Here is a 21,815-nt window from a genome sequence, read left to right as displayed (position 1 = left end):
AAAAAAAGAAAAAAAGAAAAGAAAAGAAAGAAAAGAAAAGAAAAAAAAAGAAAAGAAAGAAAAGAAAAAAAGAAAAGAAAGAGATGGACTGAATAGCCACCATATTGTGCCTGGATGGGTAAACTGGAGAGCTAGACTATATGGCAGTGGATTCTCCTACAGTGTGGCCCAAGGCGACAGACTGGGTGAGGAAAGAAAAAAACATGGAAGAGACATCCAGAAGATCCAACATTCAGCCAATATCGTTTCTCAAAGGACTGATATGAGAAAACAGTCAAGATTAAAAGGAGTTGGGGATGCTCAAAACTGAAGAAAGATAAGAATTTTCCATTTAAAACGGACCATCTAGTGTGAAGCAGAATGAATAAAAAGGACAAGCACCAGGAAACACTTGGAAAAATGCAAGCGAGAAAAGAGAAATTGAAAATCCTTAAAAGTTAAGAGACAGGGACCCCTGGGTGGCTCAGTGGTTAAGCATCTGCCTTCGGCCCCAGGATGTGATCATGGAGTCCTGGGATCAAGTCCCACATAGGCTCCCTACGTGGAGTCTGCTTCTCCCTCCGCCTGTGTCTCTGTCTCTGTCTCTCTCTGTGTGTCTCTCATGAATAAATAAATAAAATCTTTAAAAAAAGTTAAGAGACAGAAGTAAAAAAAATTTACAAAGAAATGAGATTGAGATAAGACTTTGGTTAAAAAAAAAAATGTAAAAAGACAATGCAACAATTCTCAAAAATTCCAAAGGGAAAAATGTCTGAAACTAGAACTTTAGGTCAACAAAAATAATTCATATTAGAAAAAAATACTGAAATAATAGAAGGCAGGAAAAATATGTATATGATAAGAAAGTTTGATAACCATAATTTTTTTTAAAACTATACCAAGAAAAGTCCAGACAGAGTAGTTATAGGACAATGTAAAAGAGATATGTGCTTTTATTGAAAGTCGAGATTTTCAAATTTGGTAAAAACAAACAAACAAACAAAAAAACACTGTATCTAAATGTGTGATGTTTACAAAAAAATGTATCTAAGGCAGCATGATATAAAAATATTTGAAAAGAAAAATAATAGAGAAAAACATTACAGAAAATTGCTAACAAAAGGGGCAGATGTAAAAATGTCAACATCAGGCAAAATAGAAATCCAGACAAAGCATGAAAAGGAAAAAGAATTGTACAGAGTTGAAAGGAACAACATAAAAATAATGTATACTCTACACTGTAAGTTCTTAATAGTAGAAATATATAAAACAAAAAGGGAGAGAAATAAAAGTAAAATGAATAAACGCATAATAGTCAGAGATTTTAATATATCTTCCTCATAAATTGACAGATCAAGTAAACTAAGAATAATTAAAGCTATTTAGAATTCAAAAGCACAACTTTCAAAATTGGTTTAAGAAATAATAGAAATGTAGGGAACTTTGTATCCAAGGGAACATTCATTAAAATTTTCCATTTTTCAGTGCACAAAAGAAATCATAGGCAAAATTCAAAATTCTCTGATCTCAAAGCAATAATATCATAGAGCCAGTCACAATTGCAAAGTGTTTGCTATGTGTCAGGCGTTGTTTATTTTAAGCTGTGGTTGCGGGTTCTAGCAAATAAAGGTACAAGATGCCAAGTTAAATAGAATTTAAGATATACACAGAATAATTCTATGGAGATTTTAGAACTTTTGGAAATTTTAGAGATAATTAGCTTTCAAAGCATTGGGGAGAAAATGAAGAAAACTTCCTGTATCTTACTAAGATAATTTTACTACCTTGATACCTAAACTAGACAAACATGGCATAAAAAATAAAACGATAGGCCAACTTCACTTTTAAATATAGCTATAAAACTTCTAAATGAAAATTTAATAGATTAAATATAGCAATATAATAGAAGTTGCTTGACATCAGAAATGCAAGGAAGGTTTGACACTATAACATGCTTTCATGTAATTATTTTTTAATAGATTAAAGAGAAAAAACACAGTGATTTTAATTATTTTATTAAAAATGGTATTTTTTTATTTGGTAAGTGCATAATACAAGAAGAAACTTTCCTGACTTGATGAAGTGTGTCTAAACATCAGCAGTGACAAATTAGAAAATATAAAGGAAAAAAAGCCCTAGTCATAATTGAAGATGATAGAGAATTAAAGAAAAGATCTGGGAATAAAACTAATGCAAATGTGTAATGTCTATAGTGAAAACTGTACTATAGGACATGAAGATATAGTTTATTTTTATTTGTTTTTTAAAGATTGTATTTATTTATTCATGAGAAACACACTGAGAGAGGCAGAGACAGAGGCAGAGGGAGAAGCAGGCTCCATGCAGGGAGCCCAATGCAGGACTCGATCCCAGGACCCCAGGGTCACACCCTGAGCTGAAGGCAGTGCTCAACCATTGAGCCACCCAGGTATCCCAAAGAAGTTATAATTTAATAGAGAAACACTCCCTATTCTAAATGGAAAGAAAATATAGTAAAGGTAGTCGTTCTCTACCAAATAAATTGCAAAATAAACATAATCCCAATTCAAAGCCTAACAAAGTTGTTTGTTTTTTTTTTTTTAAGGATTTTATTTATTTATTCATGAGAGAGACAGAGAGAAAGAGAGAGAGAGAGGCAGAGACACAGGTAGAGGGAGAAGCAGGCTCTGTGCAGGGAGCCTGACGTGGGACTCGATCCCAGGTCTCCAGGATCAGTCCCTGGGCTGAAGGCGGCACTAAACCGCTGAGCCACTGGGACTGACCCCTAACAAGATTTTTTAAATGAAACTTGACAGTCCAGTTCTGAGAAAAGATGCAAAATTCGCCAAAAAAAAAAAAGTATTAACAGAAAGAAAAAAATCAGAGAATTTACCGAATTTCAAAATAAAGCGTAAAAATGTAGCAATTAGAATTATATGACGGTAATACATTAATACATAATAAAAACACAAACGTCTAAAAGAAAATTCTGGAAGCATTCTAAGGGAATGTGTTTGTAGTCTTGGAGTACGGGAGACCTTTGAAAGATACAAGTGCATGTGCTGTAAAAGAAACTATTGATAAACTTGACATTAATATATAAAACGTGTACGAAAAAGCGAATAGTATTTCCACCATTATTATTAATTTTTGCCCTTGAGCAATTTGGAATCTTCAGAAGAAATGGCTCAAGACGCAGAAAGTTCATGGTTGACAGGGAGAACTGCGAGGTGTTCAAGGTCCTCCGTGTAAGTGCTATCAGGCTAGGGGCTCAGCATAGGCCATCCCGTTTCACCTTTGAGAATCCCCATCAACCCAAGAAGGACGGATTACTGTGGTCCCATTGCTGGGGAAGAAACTTGCCTTTAATCCCGTATCAGCAATCGGCTGGAGTAGAATTCAAACCCAACACTTTCAACACCACCTTGACTCCCTGCAAATCAAGTAAGCAGAAGAAATTATACAGGGGCGCCTGGGTGCCTCAGGTGGTGAAGCGCCCCACTCCTGGTGTCAGCTCAAGCCGCGATCTCAGGGTCAAGGGACTGAGCCCCGCAGCATGCGCTGAGTGTGGAGTCTGCTTGGCATTCTTTCCCTCTTCCTCTCCCTACCCCTCTACCCCCTGTCCACCTCCCATGTGTGCACTCTCTCTCTCTCTCTCTCTCAAATAAATAAAATCTTTAAAAACAGAAGAAATTATACCCCAAAAAAGTGCTGAGGGCTAAATCGTTTGCTAAAATAGTAAATCTATTAGAATTTGGTAGATTAATTTAAGGTGGAAATATGCAGTTAAAATGCACTCAGTGGAAACAGTAACGTAGTGTGGTGTGCGGTAGACAACAGTAGATCATGAGCCACCTGGGTGGCCCAGTGGTTGAGCGTCTGCCTTCAGCCCAGGGCGTGATCCTGGGGTCCTGGGATCGAGTCTCGCATCATGCTCTCTGCAAGGAGCCTGCTTCTCCCTCTGCCTGTGTCTCTCATGAATAAATCTATAAAATATTTTTAAAAAAATAGATGACAAGAAAGCAGGAAACTCACTAAGAGGCTGTTGAAAAGTTTTAGTGTCACACTGGTCGGGCCTGCACCGCTCTTGCGAGCGTGAATGAATCTGAAGAATGTTTCAGAGTCCTGAATTACAGCATTTAAAGCCAAATTCAGCTGTAAGAGAAGTCATCTGACTCTACTGCCTTGGTTTTAAAGTCAGGCTGTCGGTGTGCAGACAGCACGGACCCTGCCAGTGTAGACTCGTGGTATTCAGCTAAAACCGTGACCCCAGCTGCCTCTCCCGGAGTCACGGAGATTGTCCCTGAGTCTGTGCACCTGCATCCTGGATGCCACACACAGTGATTTTGCTTCTCTCAAGGATCTTGGCCTACTGAGTAGACTCCGCCGAAGCTTTGTCAAAAGGATTCTCCAGGAAGGGATTCGGGTCTGACCCCAAATTGGAATATCTGCTGATTCCCAACCTAAAAGAGTGGAATCTATATCAAGAAGAGAAGATTCCATTGCTCGAGGTAGCAGGTCCCAGGAGGATTTGCTCAGCGTGTTTTACGTGCTTTTCTAGGAATAGTGTCGAAGCATTTACATTGTCTGAAGTTGGGTCAGTCCCTGCCCCACGTGAGACGTCAAGAGTGGAAGAAGCAACCTCAGGCTCCCGGGCCTCCACCGCCTCATCCCTGAAGCAGCCCCTTCACAGCCCTGCAGTGTTTTAAGAGCTTTGCAGTGAACGTGTCCATTCTAATGACAGGACCGGGGACACCTGGAGTGACATCTGGGCCCAGCACACTAACTACCTTGTGAAAACCTGCCTGGTATGCTCTCCCCTCTATGCCTCACGTAATACGATGTCTGCCTCAAATTTCATTTGCTTCCATCCAGAAAAAAGCAGATTTTGTTTGTTTTCACCCGTGTGGCCAGGGCCTGGCAAGCGTATGGCTCTTCCCAGTCTCCGGCAGGACCTTACACGGCATCCCTCCCCAGCACGACTGGCTTTCTCATGAGCCAGGCGTCTAGAACCCTGAGTACTGCTACCTCTGACGGTTCCCATGTTTGCTGAGGTCCCAGCCCCTCTCTTGAGAAGAAACATCTTTCACAGATGTGAGCCATTCCCCACTAATAAATCAGGGGGAATTATCTGAACTGAACAAAAGGGGAAAATTAAAGTGTCCGTGTCTGGTTATTATGGTACATAATATCCCCACTATAAACATGTAAAGACATTCATTGTGACGGGTTTAAAAAATCTTTTTAGAATTTATACTGTTTGCGGTGGCCAAGAGAATCCTTAGCTGTTTCCACTTTGGACATGTGAGTTAGAATGTGACATTTGTGGGTAAACATCAGTTTAGACAGATGAAGTCTGCTCAAGTCAGATGAAGCTGAAACAGAGTTTTCCATTGAAAAAAAATTGGAAAATAAAACCACATGGTTATATATTTCTGAGATTAAAGCCATCTAAAACAAGGAGAAAAGAATGAAAAGAATGAGTCAAAGCTTTTCTCCTCCAATAAAGACCTGTAAACTAGAAATTTCTTTGTTTTCCTCTCTGACAATATACTCTACTGTGTTGAATAGGTTGTTGTTGTTGTTGTTGTTGTTGTTGTTTTTTCTTCTCAACACATAATTGATTCTTGGAATGACATTCACTTTGAGTGTGGACAGTTGTGCCTTTGGGACGGAAGCAGTCGTTTCTACATTTGTCGTTTTGAACAACAGCAATAGTAGAACTATTTTCTCCCCCAAATTACCACTTAAGAGACCTGGAAAACTGATCAATGTCATGTTGTATGTTTATAAAAGACAAAGCAGTCTTCCTACTAAAGCAAGCCAAGTAGAGGAAAAAAGTGGAACTAATGGTATCTTTATCAGTGGGACTATACAGTGTCATTAAAAATAGAAGTATGTGAAATATTTAAGGATAGAGTTGAAGATGGTGGTATGTTGAAATTTTTGAAAAAGATTCAAAAATAGGAAAAAGTTTTGCAGACTAGCAAAAAAATTAACGGAACTTTTTTTTTTAAGACTACAGATAGAAACACTGTTTCAATGTATTTTTCCAATCTCTTTTCTTTTTGCAAAGAGGCCTTGTATAAAAGAACAAAGTGTGCCTCACATAGGAACACTGGAAAAGATAGATTATGCATTAATTTATGACTAAGTAACTTATTCTCTTAGCTGTAATGATAAATGACCCTTTTTCTCTACAATTGATTCACAATTCTCATGAGTCAAGATGGTTAGATCTAACCAGCTATAGATAAAAATTCAAAATCATATAACTTCAATACAACAAATATATAAACATCATGGCTGGGGAAAAAAATTAAAATCTAAGGGTCAGTTAAGTGTTATTTAAGTATAATTATATATCTAGTCTATACTTCTTTCTTTTCCTTTCCCAGGGTTTGTGCGTGGATTTAGTGGTTATGAAATGAACATGACTAGTAATGACCTAACTGAACAAGTATATTAAAATGAAATATGTTTATAAGCAATAAATTATATCAACACACTAATGAGAATGTGTACCATTTAATGTCAAACTGACATTCCCTTAAACACAAAATTTAATGATATTGTACTTGTTAACCTACAGTAAGGTTTGTTGTTTTTATTAATTATTAATATTTTACCAGGTTTCTTAATAAGCCCTTTTATCTTTGTCAAGTTAGATTCTAAACGACACGCTAAAGTTTATTTTTAATTGTCCTCTATTATTTTCACCATATCTTTATCAGTATTCTAAGTCCTCAAAAACTTCCAAATTTAGTCTTTTTAAACCTGAAACTTGTTTACCTAAGCATCTGAAAAAATGAGAAAGAAAAAAGGCAATTAAGTGTGTTGGCAAATTCTCCAAATTTATACACAATTAAAAACTTATTTATAAAAAATTTAGTTAGAATGTTGACATTCTTAAAATTAAAAAGTTAAGGTCCTAAAAAATGTTATAGCTTTCCCTCCAAATGTTTTCAGAGGATTGTTATATGATTAAATATATTTTTCTATTATAAAAATAATGTATTAAATCTTAACCTAAAGATATGAGGCATTAGGAAATAACAATATCATTCATAAAAGAATTCACTCTAAATTACCTAAAAATATTTTTTCCTACTGCATTTCTAATTCAACCTGAAAAAAAATTCTGCACGCAATTTTTAGAAGTTCAACTATTCAATAATGTATCATAAAGATGCATTTTTCTCACATCATGCTCACAAAATCAGCATGAGCTATTTATTATATCCCCTCTCTGCATAAGAGAAAATGGAAATCCAATGAGGTCATGCCTTTGCCTCATCAGATGCAAAACAGGTTCATTGTCCATGTTTCCTAGTTTACTGATATTTTCATTTCAAAGAAGCTCATATTCACAGCTTCATACTTGAAATAGCCATAGTCTAGAAAAAAAGTTTAAATTAAAATGAAATGACCTTTAATATTGGTATTATACTTCTAATGATCACCGTCATCAAGCGCATTACCATTTCCATAGGAGCACGTGAATGGAATACAAGCTGGCAAATATTTTGTGCAGAAAGAAAAGAAGTTTAAACCTATAAACAAGATATTATGTGTCCTACTCAAACTTTTTTTCTATGTCTAGGTAATATTTTTAATAATAAACCCCAAAGCATAGAACTGAACCTTGGGTAGTATTTAACAGTGTAAAAAATCTCTTGATCTATGAATCAACTAGGAAAGGTTTTATTTGTATAGCAGGGTGCATGGTAGGCTAAGCTTTTCCTTAGTAAGCAAAAAAAAAAAAGTCAAATTTGAGCCAATTTTGAGGAGGTGTGTGAAGGAAAATGTTTGCAGGGGCTCAGTGGATGTGCATGTGCAAAAGGACAATAAATATAAGGTAACAAGGATAGTGGGACAGGTAAGGAAGAATGTCTGAAAGCACGTAAAAGCATTCACGTGCAAAAATTTCAAAATTCTGTACTAGGATTGACCATGCCAGCTCAACAAAGGATCTCTCCACCTGGTAGCCAGCAGCTCGTGAAGCTTGTGTAGGTGGAATTCAGAAAAGAGAAGTCACCTTGGAGCATTCATTTGTTTCAAGAGTCGCCGGACTGGCCTCTCCTATTTCACAGATGCCAGTTGGACACCATTATTCCTGGGGAGGAACGTAAGACATCTAATTTTTGGTTTGATGAAGGCTGCTACTCCTAATGCCATCTTGAAATGCAGGGCATCCGAGGGGAGGAGGGAAACAATGGTCCTATCAATAGAGAAAGCTACTGGCATGAAAGAGATTTCAACTTAACTTCTTCTCAGCCCTCAGGATTTGAAAGGGTGTGATGGACAGTCACCAAGGACTGTGGAGAGGACCTTACCATGATCCAAGGGAGGAGAAACTCAAGGCTAGGACCAAGAGGCTCATGAGTAGTAACTACAGCTAAGACCAGAAGCTAAAACTTGCCTTTAAGCCTCTTTGCTTCATCTCTTGGGTTTGAAGTAAGTATCCTGCACATGGATGTGACTTTGAAAAGCTGTGACCTGGATGCCAGGTACAGGAATGTGATTTAACAAAGGTTTCATGACTGAGTGAGAAGGGATAGTCCTTGCTATGCTCGCAGGAACAAATTACAATTGCAACACTCCGTAGCGGAGACAGATGCAAGGACAACCAGAACGGTGACCTACTTGAACTGGTCACAATGTCCCACTGCTCAGCACCTCATGCTCAGAAGCAGCTCCAACAACTTTGGGCTTGAGAATGCCCCAGAAGCTTAGACGCCTGACCCAATGATGTCTTGAGAGGGAGATTCTAGACTTTAGCTTTTGGGGCTGAAGGAGAGAGAGGAGGAGTCAAGTATTTAAGGAAAGAGAAGACACACCATGTTTGCGGTTATGGCGGAAGACGTGGGCCTTTCTGATTATGTCTACCTCATTAAGAAATCAAAGATTCTTGCGTACATTGTTCAGGGAGAAGAATCAAATTCAAATTCTTATTTAGAGCTCATGATAGAGCTTTTCAATACAATTTTTCAATACATGTTTTTTAAAAACTACTCATAATTCAAAAAACATGTGGACACTTACCTTTAGAATATTTCAGCTCTATTTAATAAATAAAATCTAGTGATGAAGGTAAGATTTTACATTCGCATCACGTATCATTCTGCTTATGCTGTTTCTTTTCAACATCGCTGCACCCCTGTGAATTAGGCCAAATTAGAGTTTGGTATTCAGAACTTGGGTGATCCTTCGGACCAAGTTACTATGTGCAGAAATAATGGAGAACCTCAAATAATCAGACCTTAAAGGACGTTAGGATTAAGTGTATAAAGGGAGTTGATATTTCTCTTCCCCCCCACCCCAGCCAATGTCCATTTCAAGTACCTTCCTCTTTGAATTTGGGAGCAGAAAGAGGAAAATGGTAATGCTGCCTCCCTTCCTTTTCCCAAAAGGTGGTCAAAGGGCTCTTGCCTCAAGTCACACAGGGGCTTATTTCTGGTAAAGAGCCCTGGGTGGGCCCCTAGAACCTGTGCCTGGGACCTCTCAGGTGGCCCCTGGGGATCTTCATTTTTAACAGCCTTCTCAGGGGTCAGTCTGCACACGTAGCTGTAAGGCCACTGTCTGGTCCTTGCAAGGACGGCCTTACAGATTGAAGTCTTATGGTCAGGGTTATTTCATTAACAACATTTTTATATATCACAAAATTCGTCCATGAGGGCCTAATCAATGAGTCTGTGGTTAAGTCACTATGAATCACAGAAAACTATTTTCTTCGCATTTTTCCATTTCCTATAGTTACCAGAAATGGATCTGCTTATGAATTGGCTTTTGAAATAAAGGCCGTGTTGTTTTTAAATATTTCCCTTCTGTTTTCAACTATTAAAATATGGTATAAAAAAATAAAAAATAAAAAAAATAAAATATGGTATAGCCTGAGAGAAATACATGAAACATCAAAGGAGAGGTCAATGTTGAAATCAGCACCTCACAATAAAATGGATATGGAATATTTGAACACGCTTTGCGTGGCCTAAATCCTCCAGAACTTCAATAAGTCTCTTTCATTAAGTCAGACAGTTGCCACGGTTCTAAATAGAACGTACCCAATTCTGATAAAAGGCACTTTGGTTAAACAAGATTGAAAATTTTGAGTTTAAGTAGTTGTTTCTTTTCCTTTAGAAGAGATAATGTTCAGGGAGAAAATACTTTCAAAGCTATCTATGAACTATTACTGAATATAAATGGAAAACTGATAAGTGAATTCATATGAAAGTCATTTTTTATACAAAAGACCAATTTTCCTAATATCATTTATTTACTAATACCTTCTTTTTCCAACTGAATTCTAATGATCCCTCTATCACATCCTCTAAGTGCTCACAGATGCTTAACATCAGCTCTCTACCATTTTATTCCAATTATTAAGCTTTATATTGCCATAGAATATGCTTGGAAAAGAGCCCCCCACACACACACACCTTGTTCTACTTCCCCAATTTTGACCATGACCCACCCATACAGATTTCGGAATCAGCTTGTCTGGTTCCATGTAAAGTTCTATTAAGAGTTTTATTTGAGGGGCACCTGGGTGGCTCAGTCAGTTAAGTATCTGCCTTCAGCTCAGGTCATGATCTCTGGGTCCTGGGATCGAGTCCCGACGGTGAGCTCCCTGCTCTGTGTGCATGCTCGCTCGCTCTCTTTCTCTCTCTCTGGATCTCAAGTAAATAACATCTTTTTTAAAAAAAAGTTTTATTTGAATTGCACTACATTTGTGGCCTCACGAGAGGGAAATCTGACATATTTCTCATTTTGTGTCTTTTCATCCATAACCACGGCACATTCTCACATGTATTGTGTCCTTCAATAACCTTTTGTCATTTCGTTCATGCAGTTCTTACACATCTTTTGTGATGTTTACTTCTGTGTGTGTGCTTTTTGAGTAGTACCTGTTTTCTGGAAGATTTTATATTTGGTTATTGTTGATGCACAGAATTATTTTTGTGCTTTGTGTGTGTGTGTGTGTATGTGTGTTCAGAAATCATTTTATACTCCTTTTTAGCTCTAATCTGTGTCTGGATATTTTCTTAAACTTGATGTATACTCTATCATCTATCACCTACAAATGAAAGTCACTTTGCCTCCTCCTTCCCTATCATTATGCTGTTTTCAAAAATTTTCTGGTTTTAATGCATCAGCTAGATTCTTCAGTAAAATATTGAATAATATGCTGACAGCATGCCTCCGTGTCCTGATTTCAATCAAACTGCTTCTAAACGGGGGTGCCTGGGTGGCTCAGTTGGTTAAGCATCTGCCTACAGCTCAGCTCGGGTCTCCAACACAGGGGATGGAGCCCCCCCGCCAGCCCTGCTGAGCAGGGAGCCTGCTTCTCCCTCCCCCGCTGCTGCTCCCCCTGCTTGTGCTCTCTCTCTCTCTCTCTTTCTGTGTCAAATAAGTAAATAAACTTTTTAAAAAATTGCTTCTAAATGTTTTGCCGCTAAATATTATAAAGGATGTCGGTAGTTGTTCTTTATCAAGTTAAGATAGTTCTATTCCTAGCTTGCAAAGAGTTTATGTGTAATAACTCCAATTCTATCAGTTTCTTCTTTGGAAACGATTGAAACTGTTCTGTTTCGCCATTTCGTGTGCTAATACAGGGTGCTGCTGTGATGGTGTTTCTGACGGGAATCCGTCTCTGCATTCCTAATATAAGCCTTGTCAGCCATCGTGAGTTTATTTTTTAATACCAGTGGATTTAATACAGTGATAATTTATGGTTTTCACACCAACATCCATACTGTGGAGCCTTTTTATTGGTCTTCCCCCACTTTGGTGTCTTCCCTGTAGTGTATTTGCCACACACCTGCTACTGATCCCTCTAAAGCAGATCATGTTACTGAAACTAAAAACCTAAGTCCTTAACCTGCACTTACAAAACCCTTATAGGCTGGTCCCTCCAGCCTCCCTCAGCATGTCACCTGTCCCACATGTCCCTGTCCCGTTTCCCTCCTTCAGTCCTTGCACACCCTTGCCCTAGCTCTTCCTCCTACCTGAAGTGCTCTTTCTCCCCATATCTGCGTGGCACTCTCTAATTTCTTTTAGGGCTGTCACATGTCACCCCATGAGTAAAGCCTTCCCTATTGACTCTATATAGAATAGTGCCCCCTTCTCTGTTCCTGTCCTACTCGACTTACTTTATTTTTCTTCATAGCACTTGTCATCACCAGACACACTTTCTATGTACGCTATTTATTTGTGGCCAATCCTCAGACAGCTAAAATATGAATTCAGTGAGAGCAAGGATTGTTTTTTTTCTCATTGTTTGTATCCCCAGCAGTGCACATGCCTGGACCAAGTAGATGCTCAAGGAAACTGGAAGTCGTGTCATGTTAGGTACCTGCCTGTGGTACCTGTTAGAAGAAACAGCGTTCACTCAATCATTCAGTAAATATCACTCACCTACACTGTGCCCGGACCTGTGCTTGACATTGCTGAGCCTACGCCTAGGGTTGTGCTTCTGAGAGTGACTTTGTGGTCACTCTTACAGGGACAGGTCCAGATGCTTAGTCACTTGCCCACGCCAAGACATCAAGTGCTTCTGGGCACCGTTTCCAGTCAAGACGGTCCTTTCCTAAATCCTGGCTTTGTCCTAGTATTTCAACTCTAGCTCTCTGACTCCAAGGAGCCCTCACGTAAGATGCCTTTTCCACTCAAGTATTAGGACCCATAATGCTCCCCGGCCCCGCACAAGCGTGCCACCCTAACCTAGGTTTTGTTTTGTTTTTATTAACACCTAGAATTTCACCCCGGCTCCTGCCCACTCTGACTTTGAGCTTCTTCTTAATTTCCAGTACATGGGATTTCTCTCTTGGATTAATGATTGGCTGTTTATTTAAAACATGCGTTAGCTTTTAGCCAGCATGTCCATGTATTGCTGAAAGAGACACAGCTTTTTGCATTGGCTAAAATTTTGTCATGGGAACTGAAAGGTTCTTAAAGAGCTGAGAAACTGTGCTTATAGCCCTGGCTGGTGTGAGTGGTGAATAATTGTGTAGATTCATTTCTGTGGCAATGTGCCCTCAGTACTCTGATGAAAAATAAAAATCCTGGTTCTTTTTATATTGATTTTTCACTTCATTGTCCTTAAAAATATGCTTTTAAATGCCACATTTCTAAATCCTCCATAACTATTTCATGACTGCTTTTATGAATTGTTGGTATTTCATAGCCCTATGAGTGTAAATTATCATTCCAAAGATCATATGTTATATCCAGTGTATCAGACTGGAGTCGTAGGCGTGGGTGATTTTATTGCATCTCGAGGTGCCTATGAAATATGTTCGGAAAAGGTTTCACTAAAGATACCTTAGTAGAGGAATCTCTTAACGTGAGCGAAGATGAAAAGACTCAGAGAAAGTAAAAACGCATGGGAGAGCCGTAGGTTAGAGACAGAATACATTTTTAACTGAATAATGTTTACAAAACCCAATAGAAATTGAACAGAGTGATGGTCTCCCTGCCTTTTCTGCGTGAATCCTGCAATGCCACTGTCATAAATCCTTGTCCCCAAGAGCCCAGGTCTTCTCATTTCATTTAACAGCTGAATGTATTTACCACTTAGTATATTAATTTAGCATCTTTCTTTGAAAGGGAATGCCCTCCAAAGTTTTTTCTTTTCTTTTTTCCAGTTTCAGCAGCTTTTTTTTTTTTTTTTTTTTTTTTTTTTTTTTTTTACAAATAGCTTTACATCAGGAATATAAAGTATGCAGGGTAAATGTCCCGGCATTGTTTCCAAATAGCTCAGTAATTACTTCAGAGACAGTGTGAAAGCTAGCATGTTTAAATTTAACAGTCACTCACGTGGCTTCTGTCTACATAATGTCAAAGTAATACTAATAAACATGTTCTTCCCTGAAACTGAGCATTGATGAATAAACCAGTTGAAATGATCTTTGCTGTCTGGGATAGGCAGAACAGAGCCTGATTTGGTTTAATGGAAGATCTAAAGATTGTCTACATTATTTTTTACCATCTGTAGGAAAGCCACTTTCGAGTATTTTCTTAGCTTCAGACATAAAATCATGATTGATGGACTTATCATTCTTTCATGATGCATGACAGTAATTTAGAGTCCAAAGAATGCACTTGGGCCTTCTCTGTTCAAATTTTGTACGAGGTGGAATCAAGCACTAGCTCAGAGCCCAGACGCTAAAGCTGGGCCGTCTGGGTTCAATCCACTTACTCGCGGTGTGTCTTGAGAAAGTTACTTCCTCTGTAAAAAGTTTCCTTTTGATTATAACAGTGCAAGGTTGTCAGAGGATGAAATAATTATAGCTATATATAAATGCTTAAAACGGGGCCTGGCATATGCAAGGATGTGTTAACTATGAGCTTACTTGCTTTTGCTCTCTTACCCGCAGATTAGAGTCATAAAAAATTATGTCTCTCACAACGATGCTATATACATGCACCAACATAGTCCAAGATCATGTTTATCTTTACTCACAGATCCTTAGTCAAGGGATATGTTTAGAATTAAGACGTATTAACCTTATAAAAAAATACCATACCGGACCCACGTTAGTCTGGCATTGCTTTTTCTAGATTTGACTCTCATTAATCCAGTCCTTATACTAGCTCTCAATTTGAGTGCATTTTCTATTTAAGATGATAAGCAGCAGATCAATAGAACTACTCAGAATCATATAGTCTAGTTATCCCTCCAGCCATTTCTTCTCCAAAAATGATGAATAAAACCAAAAAAAGTCTTGACGAAACACGAAAAAGGTAGTATCTTGGACAAAAGATTTCCTATTCGCTTTCCACGTTTCACTGTCAATTTCTCTCCTCTCCCTCCAAATATCCAGTATGGAATCTACATTTATAAAACCTGGAGATGGTATTATTGCTATCAATAATTGATAACATTAAACACTTGCCACATTTAAGAAGGCAACGCTTCTTTACTAATGTAGAATTCCTAACACATATCTTTTTTCATGTTTACAACATGAATAAAAAATACCTTAGATAGTAATGAAGTGACTTAGTTTAACACCCAGAAATTTAAACATACACTATTCTTGGATACCAAGTAGCATAAACAAGTTAAAAATCCTCCAACATAAAATACGCTGGATATTTCATCTCTACTTTTTTCAAAACAATATAAAAACATTGGTTTTCTGACTTGTGACCAATACAGTTACAGAAATAAAATACAGTCGGAATATAGTCTTAGCCCATTTGCGCTTATGTGACTTCTGATCGAGGATATATCATTTAATTTATGATTCACATAGAGCACATGGATAGACTCAACTGAAAAGTAGTCCAACTTCGGAATAAATTTTCAAGATGATTTTCTAGAATTTGTTTTCTATCTTTGAAAAATTTTGTCCGTATGAAAATGTTGTTGTTGAATCCAAACTCTGAAAGCAAATGTTGCTTTTGACATATTCAGAAAAGTTTTCCTTTCCCCTTTCTTAGGGCAGGGTGTCTTTCATTCTCCCTATAGGTCAGCTCTCCACTCTTCACTGTCCGCTCTCTGCTCTGGGACAGCGATGTTTGTGGACTGTAAGGGGATCCCTCGCCCACTAGCTTACTTTTGGGTTTGGTGAGTAAAGAACGTTGGCATGAGGTCCAAAGAAAGGAAGAGAGTCGAGTCTGTACCACAGACTGACTGGTTCCTCTACCAAGAGTCACAGCTCCTTTCAGGCAGACCTCCTCACCAGACCTCCTGTCTCTGATTTTTTAGAGACCGCTCTCTTCCCCCCTTATCTCTTCCTGTGTTGCTGATACTCTGGGCTCTAGACATCATTCCCTCCCCTTCCCCTCCTTGCCTGGTAGTAGTTACTGCATCACTAGCCTGCTTCTCGGAGTCTTCCTCATGGTCTCCCCACACCCTGCCCTTAATAACCACCCCCTTCATGAACTGCCCTCGGATTAGTGGCAGCATGCCTTTCATCACACTCAGCTCACGTTTCCTGCCAGGACCATGGCCGATCCCCTCACCTAAAAAATCTTGTGAGATAATCCAAAATACATGCTCTGCTTTTGCTCTAGAAGACAGAGCTTACGGCTAAGCAGAATCTTTGGGTTTTGCTCATTCTTAGTGCCTCTGAATATTTCATGTTGCCACCTTTCTTCTCCTTCGTCCTCCCAAGGCACCTGATGCAGGCCCTTCTGCGGCTCTGCACCAGCCAACAGTACTTCATACCTAGAGCCTGTCTTCTGTTTTCCCACACATCTGCGTTTACCTATCTTAGTTCCATTTCCTTGGGTACCCACTTACCTGTAAAAGTCACTGAGCTGTGTCAACATGACTTTTGGTCGGTTAGCATATTTTCAGGTTGATAGAACTTTTCTGGAATCAATGCCTTATCTCAAGGAACTGTAGTAGATTTCTGGAGAAAATATTTTGGGATAGGCAGGTTTTGCACTGCTTCAAAACCAGTCCCTAGAGGTGAACATTTTAGTCTGCCTGAAAATGGAGTCAGATATGTTGTATTCCATAGATATCTGTTATTAACAAAAATTTGAGGATTATACAAGTGAACGCAGCAACGGTATTCATCATATTCTAATGGGAGATTAAAAGGATTTTTGTCTTTGCAAATAAATGAAGACACATATTGTCTAACACCACCATTCTGCTGGAGACTGTTGAAAATCCATTATCTATAATATATGGGGAACAAATTCCATATTCATTATTTTCATAGCATTAAAAGATTGAAAAGGGATTCAATTTAAAGATATACAAAACTTATAACTTATTTTTATATGACTGGATTTTCTTGGTGGTCGTTTTGTGGAGATAATGTTTTTTTTTACTAGGCAATCAATTTAAAAAATATCCAATGTTATTTTCTCATGTTTAAAGGCATTCCAGAAATGTACTTTAGTAGCATTATTTGTCTCCTCACAAGTAGTAGAATATCACAAGCTATTTAAGTCACGCTGAAGGTAAAGTATCCATCTCTTTACATAAAACTGCCTTCAATTTTTCATGATCAGAATTCTAAAATGATAGAGCTCTCATATTGGTTTAACAGATGAGCTGTATCTCAGTGTACAGTTTTAAGTCCTTGCAATTCAATTCCCAGCTCTATTTATCGGGATTGATATTTAAGTGATGGTGAGCAATGAGAATCCAGATTGAGTGATGAGAAGTGGTTTTGATAAAGTGCTGCTAATACAAACCCCAGCCCTGGTCAAAAAAAAAAAATCTATATTCTTTAATAATTAAATATATATAGTAGTTCTGCGATGCTGAGATTTGGGAAATTATTGTACAAGAGACAAATGTTGTATTAATGAAGCCAATTTTTTCAAAAAATTGATAACAATGATAGTGTATTTCTCTCAATTACTTTCTCATCAAGCTTTAAATCATACCCAAATCTACAGAAGCAATATCTATGTCTCGATAAGTGGGAATAAATCATGCTTACCATGAAAGCAGAGTGCAGAGAAGCTTGGAAAGAAAGAAGGAGCAAACTTTAAACATGAAAAATAAGGTACAGTTATATGATCAGAAAGAAGGGGAAATTTATGTTAAAAATCACCAGGTGGAAATATTTCTGGCTGAACTGTCTTAGGACTGAATGTTTTTTTTAACTGAGATATAGTTAACCCACAGTATTATATTTGTTTCCAGTGTACAACATAGAGATTCAACATTTATGTACAATATAAAATGCTCAGCCCTGATAAGTGTAGTTACCATACAAAGTTATTAGAACACTTTTTACTATACCCCAAATGGAAGTTTGTACCTCTTAATCCCCTTCACCAATTTCATCCATCCCGCTCCTCCCTCCCCTCTGGCAACCACTACGATATTACAAAAATAAACTCAAAATGGACTTAAAGACCAAAATGTAAGACCTGGAATTCTGGAACTGGTTTTGAATCATCTCCTCACCATGAGAAGCCCAAATGTGAGCTGTCATGATACAATCTGCTCCAATGAATGTGCTGATTTGTGCGATCCGTAAGAAAGGAGGAAGTCGTGAGGTGAGGCCCACGGCTGTGCTGATTCCACCGGGAGACCATTTCCTGGCCATGGCAGAGAAAGCAAGAATCCAAAAAGATCACGGAATTCCTACTGACCTGAGGTGGAAGAGATTGGAGAGCAGAGTGGCTAAAATAGCTGCAATCTTAACCCAGACTCAGCAGGTTAAGCATCCAACTCTGACTCTTGATTTCGGCTCAGGTCATGATCTCAAGGTTGTGAGATCCAGCCCCGCATGGGGCCCTGGGCTGGATGTGGAATCTGCTTAGGATTCTCTCTCTCTCCCTCGCCCCCTGCCCTCCCCCCTCCCCTGCACATGTACTCTCTCTCCCTCTCTATTAAAGAAATAAACAAACAAACAAACAAATAAGTAAATATAATAACTGGAATCTAAAAAGCAAGTTAGGAGGAGGAAATGTATGGAGAAAGACCCAAATCCTACATGCATCCCCTGTGAGTGTTTTCTGATGATTGCATATTGACGTTTTAGAACGATCTGGAGCTTACAAGAGAGTGGCTGCTACAGAATTGAGAACGGAACGCACATACCAGAGGGTGGGCTAGATCTTCATTCATGTATATATATATGGAAGATATCTATATGTCTATATGTATCCATCCAGAGGAAAAAAAAATAGCATGGGATTCTACATCTCCGGTTTCCCTACTGCGCCAGAGCATCTTCAGACATGAAAAGAGCTGTACCCAGGACACTCTGCTGCTTTTCCCACAGCCCGACATTGTTTCAGTTCTTACTTGGGAACATATCCAAGGCCTGAAGCAAGGATGTTCTGTACATGATTTTAAATAAAATACTTTTATTATAAAAAATCGAAAAAGGGCTGGAAGAGGGAAACTTATCGTACTCATCGGCACTTCTATAAATGCACAAAAGACTGCATTGTGCTGTACCCAGTAATTATTACTAAGCATTTGGATAGAACTTTGTATTTACAGAGTGCTTTGTAGTCCTTTATATTATTATTCCTCACAGCAGCCTTATGAGGTAGGTTGGTATTGTTAAATCTATTTTACCCCACTTCAGGAGGTCGCTCTTTGAAGTACTTTGAAATAAACCTTGAAGAATCAAAACCCTTCAGTGTGTCTGGAAGAACAAGGTGAAAAAAACCCCATGGTGAAAGTTTGTGTTAAAAAAGAAATCCCAAAGGGACCCTGTGTGCTGGAGAAGGAGATCAGAGACCAAAACAGGAGCTGGAAATTACATCAATTTGATTTGGAAATAAAGCGCAGCCTGAATATAGAGAGATTCGTAGACTAGGCTAGTTACGGAGCCTGTTTTCTCCTTGGCTTTTCTAGAAAACTTGGTCTTGGATGTCGATAAATTGTCAGTAAACCCAGTATTTTTTAACATTCTATCCAGGTGAGATTGGTGAATGTGCTTCATCTTCATTTTCTGTATTTTTATATCATACTATATATAATCATAAATGTTGAAATACAGGGCAATTACTCACTCCGGGTCCTACTCTTATCCAAACATTAACTAATCACACAGGAAGAAATGTTATTTGTGTAGCCATGGAAGATAAATTTTATCTTCTTTTCCCATTTGAAAAATAGTTCATACTTGTTTGGAAAATTTGGAGAATAAATAAAATTTGGGGAAGTTGGAAATTTTCATACATATTCCCAATAATACTCAAGACAATTGATATTTAAAGTGTCATACTTTCTTCACACTTTTGTCTGAGTATATTTTACACTATCATAGTTATGTAATGCTTATAATTTTGCAGGTTCCTTTTTATTTAACATTTTAGCATAAGCATTATGCTGTGTTTTGTGCAACAAACACTATGACCAGCTACTCTTCTAAGCTTGCAGAAATTTACTGAGTCCCATAAAATGCAGAGATTTTAGCATTATTCTAAAAAAGCATTACCTTAAAAATAGCATTACTCTTAAAATCTAATATGATAAACCTCCCTAGCAATGGCAGAAAGCTGTCACATTTGCATGAAATGGATCATCAGTCTCACAGCTTTGGATACCATCCACATGCTGATAACTCTGAAATTATATGCTCATGTCTCTCTTCTGAATTCCAGACTTGTATAGTCAACTGCCCACTCCGCCTTTTCCTTTGAATAAATCAGTCTCCCTTCATACCCCACTAAGCCTACTCCACTAGGGGTCCTTATGGCTGAGTTAATGGAAACTCGACAATGTTTCCAGTTGCTCAAGCCAAAACTAGGCATCAATCTTTACTTCTCCATTTTTGTCACACGCCAACAGCCATTTATTAGTAAATCCTCTGGGCTCTACCTTCAAAATCTAACCACTGCCCACAATCTCTACTGATATCACCCAAGTTCAAGTCACTGGTTTCCCTATGCTTGATTGCATTAGCCTCCTATCTGGTTTCTGCTTCGGCTCTTGCTCCTTTTAATACTACCATCAATCCAGCAGCCACCAGAATCCTGTTAATACCTGTGAGATCACATCTCTCCTCTGCTGGAAACCTTGCAGTGGCTTCCCATTTCACTCACAGCCTAAGTCTTCCTTGGATTTAAATCTACGTGATCAGCACCACACACACCCCCACACTCGCCCACCCCACTGACTCCCCGCGCCAATTCCTGGTCTCTTGGGCTTCATCGCTGACTCCTGCCTAGGGAGTCCTTCTTTCCAGCTGCCCTGGACTCCTCCTATAGATACCAGAACTCTCCTGCCTCAGGATATTTTTACTTCTTGTCCACCTATTCTAAAATGCTCTTTCTCCAAATAATCACACAGCCCCCTCCCACAGCTACTCCTTTCCTAGTCACCCTATCCAAAATTCAACAGCTACTTCCAGCTCTAGAAACCATCCATCTTCCCTCCCTACTTGTTTCCTCTTTAGTATTTACTTTGGGTGGCCTTGCTATATAGGTTTCTTATTTATCCTGTTTAATATATTCTTTCCCCACTAGAATGTAAACTAGAATGTAATGAAAATTTTTAAGGGCATGGATTTTTGTCTGTTTTGATTGTTGCTACATTTCCAGGACCTAAAACAGTATCCAATGCACAACTCATGCCAAATAAATATTTGTTGGCTAAACAAACCTTCTGAGGCAAATTATGTGGAAATCTCTTATACCAGAGATAGCTAATTTTAAAATGAGGGTATAGTGGGAAGTAGCAAGTAGAAGGTATTCAGAGACAGTGCAAAGCAAAGTAGCCTGTACAATGATGAGGTGCCCCTGAGCGTCATTTGCCAAAAAAGGTAGCAATTCTTCATTTTAGGAAAAAGTCATTGACATTCCAATTCAAGGTTTTTCGTGGATTCCATTCTCCCTCTAAAACTTAGGGCAGGGTTGCATGTTAGGTTCTAACGATAGAGCCCTTCCTGTGTGTCAATATGTAACTCAGGAACTTTGTGTAATACATAATTCTCTACATCTGGTTCTCATACCATTTCTAAGGAAAAAGTAAATCACAGAATAAGAATATTATGTGTCTAAGATGTTGTATTGTCAAACGAGCATGTGTGAAATGTAAGTAATTATGAATATAACAAAGTTAATTTTGTGCGGTGACCTATTGATTTTCAGCATGATCATTTGCACCAGGCTCTATTCCAGTATTCAAAATTTATATGGTTTGTATAAGAGTTGAAATAACTAAAAATAAATTTTAAAAACATAAATATTTCCATTTTTTATTAAGTGCCTCCTAAGAATAAATAGAATTAAAAAAAAGTCCAATAATAAGACAAATTAATGTTCCATAATAATGAAAAAGAGAAAAGTTTAAATCTGCACAAAAGGATTATTAAGTGAGGTTAACTTGTCAAATTCAGTTGTCAAAACAAAGCTGTCTAATAATAATTTTAATTGTGTATAGTGGGGAAAATTTGTAGACTTAGACACACACA

The 21,815-nt window shown here is 38.1% G+C and overlaps 1 long non-coding RNA gene across 6 annotated transcripts in view; it reads right to left on the bottom strand.

Annotated features, from left to right (window-relative positions):
* LOC144304739 (uncharacterized) overlaps positions 1-21,815 on the bottom strand; it is a 152,354-nt gene that overhangs the window by 127,986 nt on the left and 2,553 nt on the right. For 3 of the 6 annotated variants that reach the window (XR_013371712.1, XR_013371714.1, XR_013371711.1), the window contains exon 3: positions 3,322-3,391. The exons of 2 other annotated variants lie outside the window; for them this stretch is intronic. This is a non-coding gene — a long non-coding RNA (uncharacterized LOC144304739). Of the gene's footprint in view, positions 1-3,321; positions 3,392-9,003; positions 9,119-21,815 lie in introns of all 6 variants that reach the window. One more of the 6 variants, XR_013371713.1, reaches the window with a different exon arrangement.

This window comes from Canis aureus, chromosome 34, assembly GCF_053574225.1.
Source record: "Canis aureus isolate CA01 chromosome 34, VMU_Caureus_v.1.0, whole genome shotgun sequence".
Lineage (NCBI taxonomy): Eukaryota > Metazoa > Chordata > Mammalia > Carnivora > Canidae > Canis > Canis aureus.
Note: the sequence above shows the minus strand (reverse complement) of the source record. Positions and strands in the feature narration are given on the sequence as shown.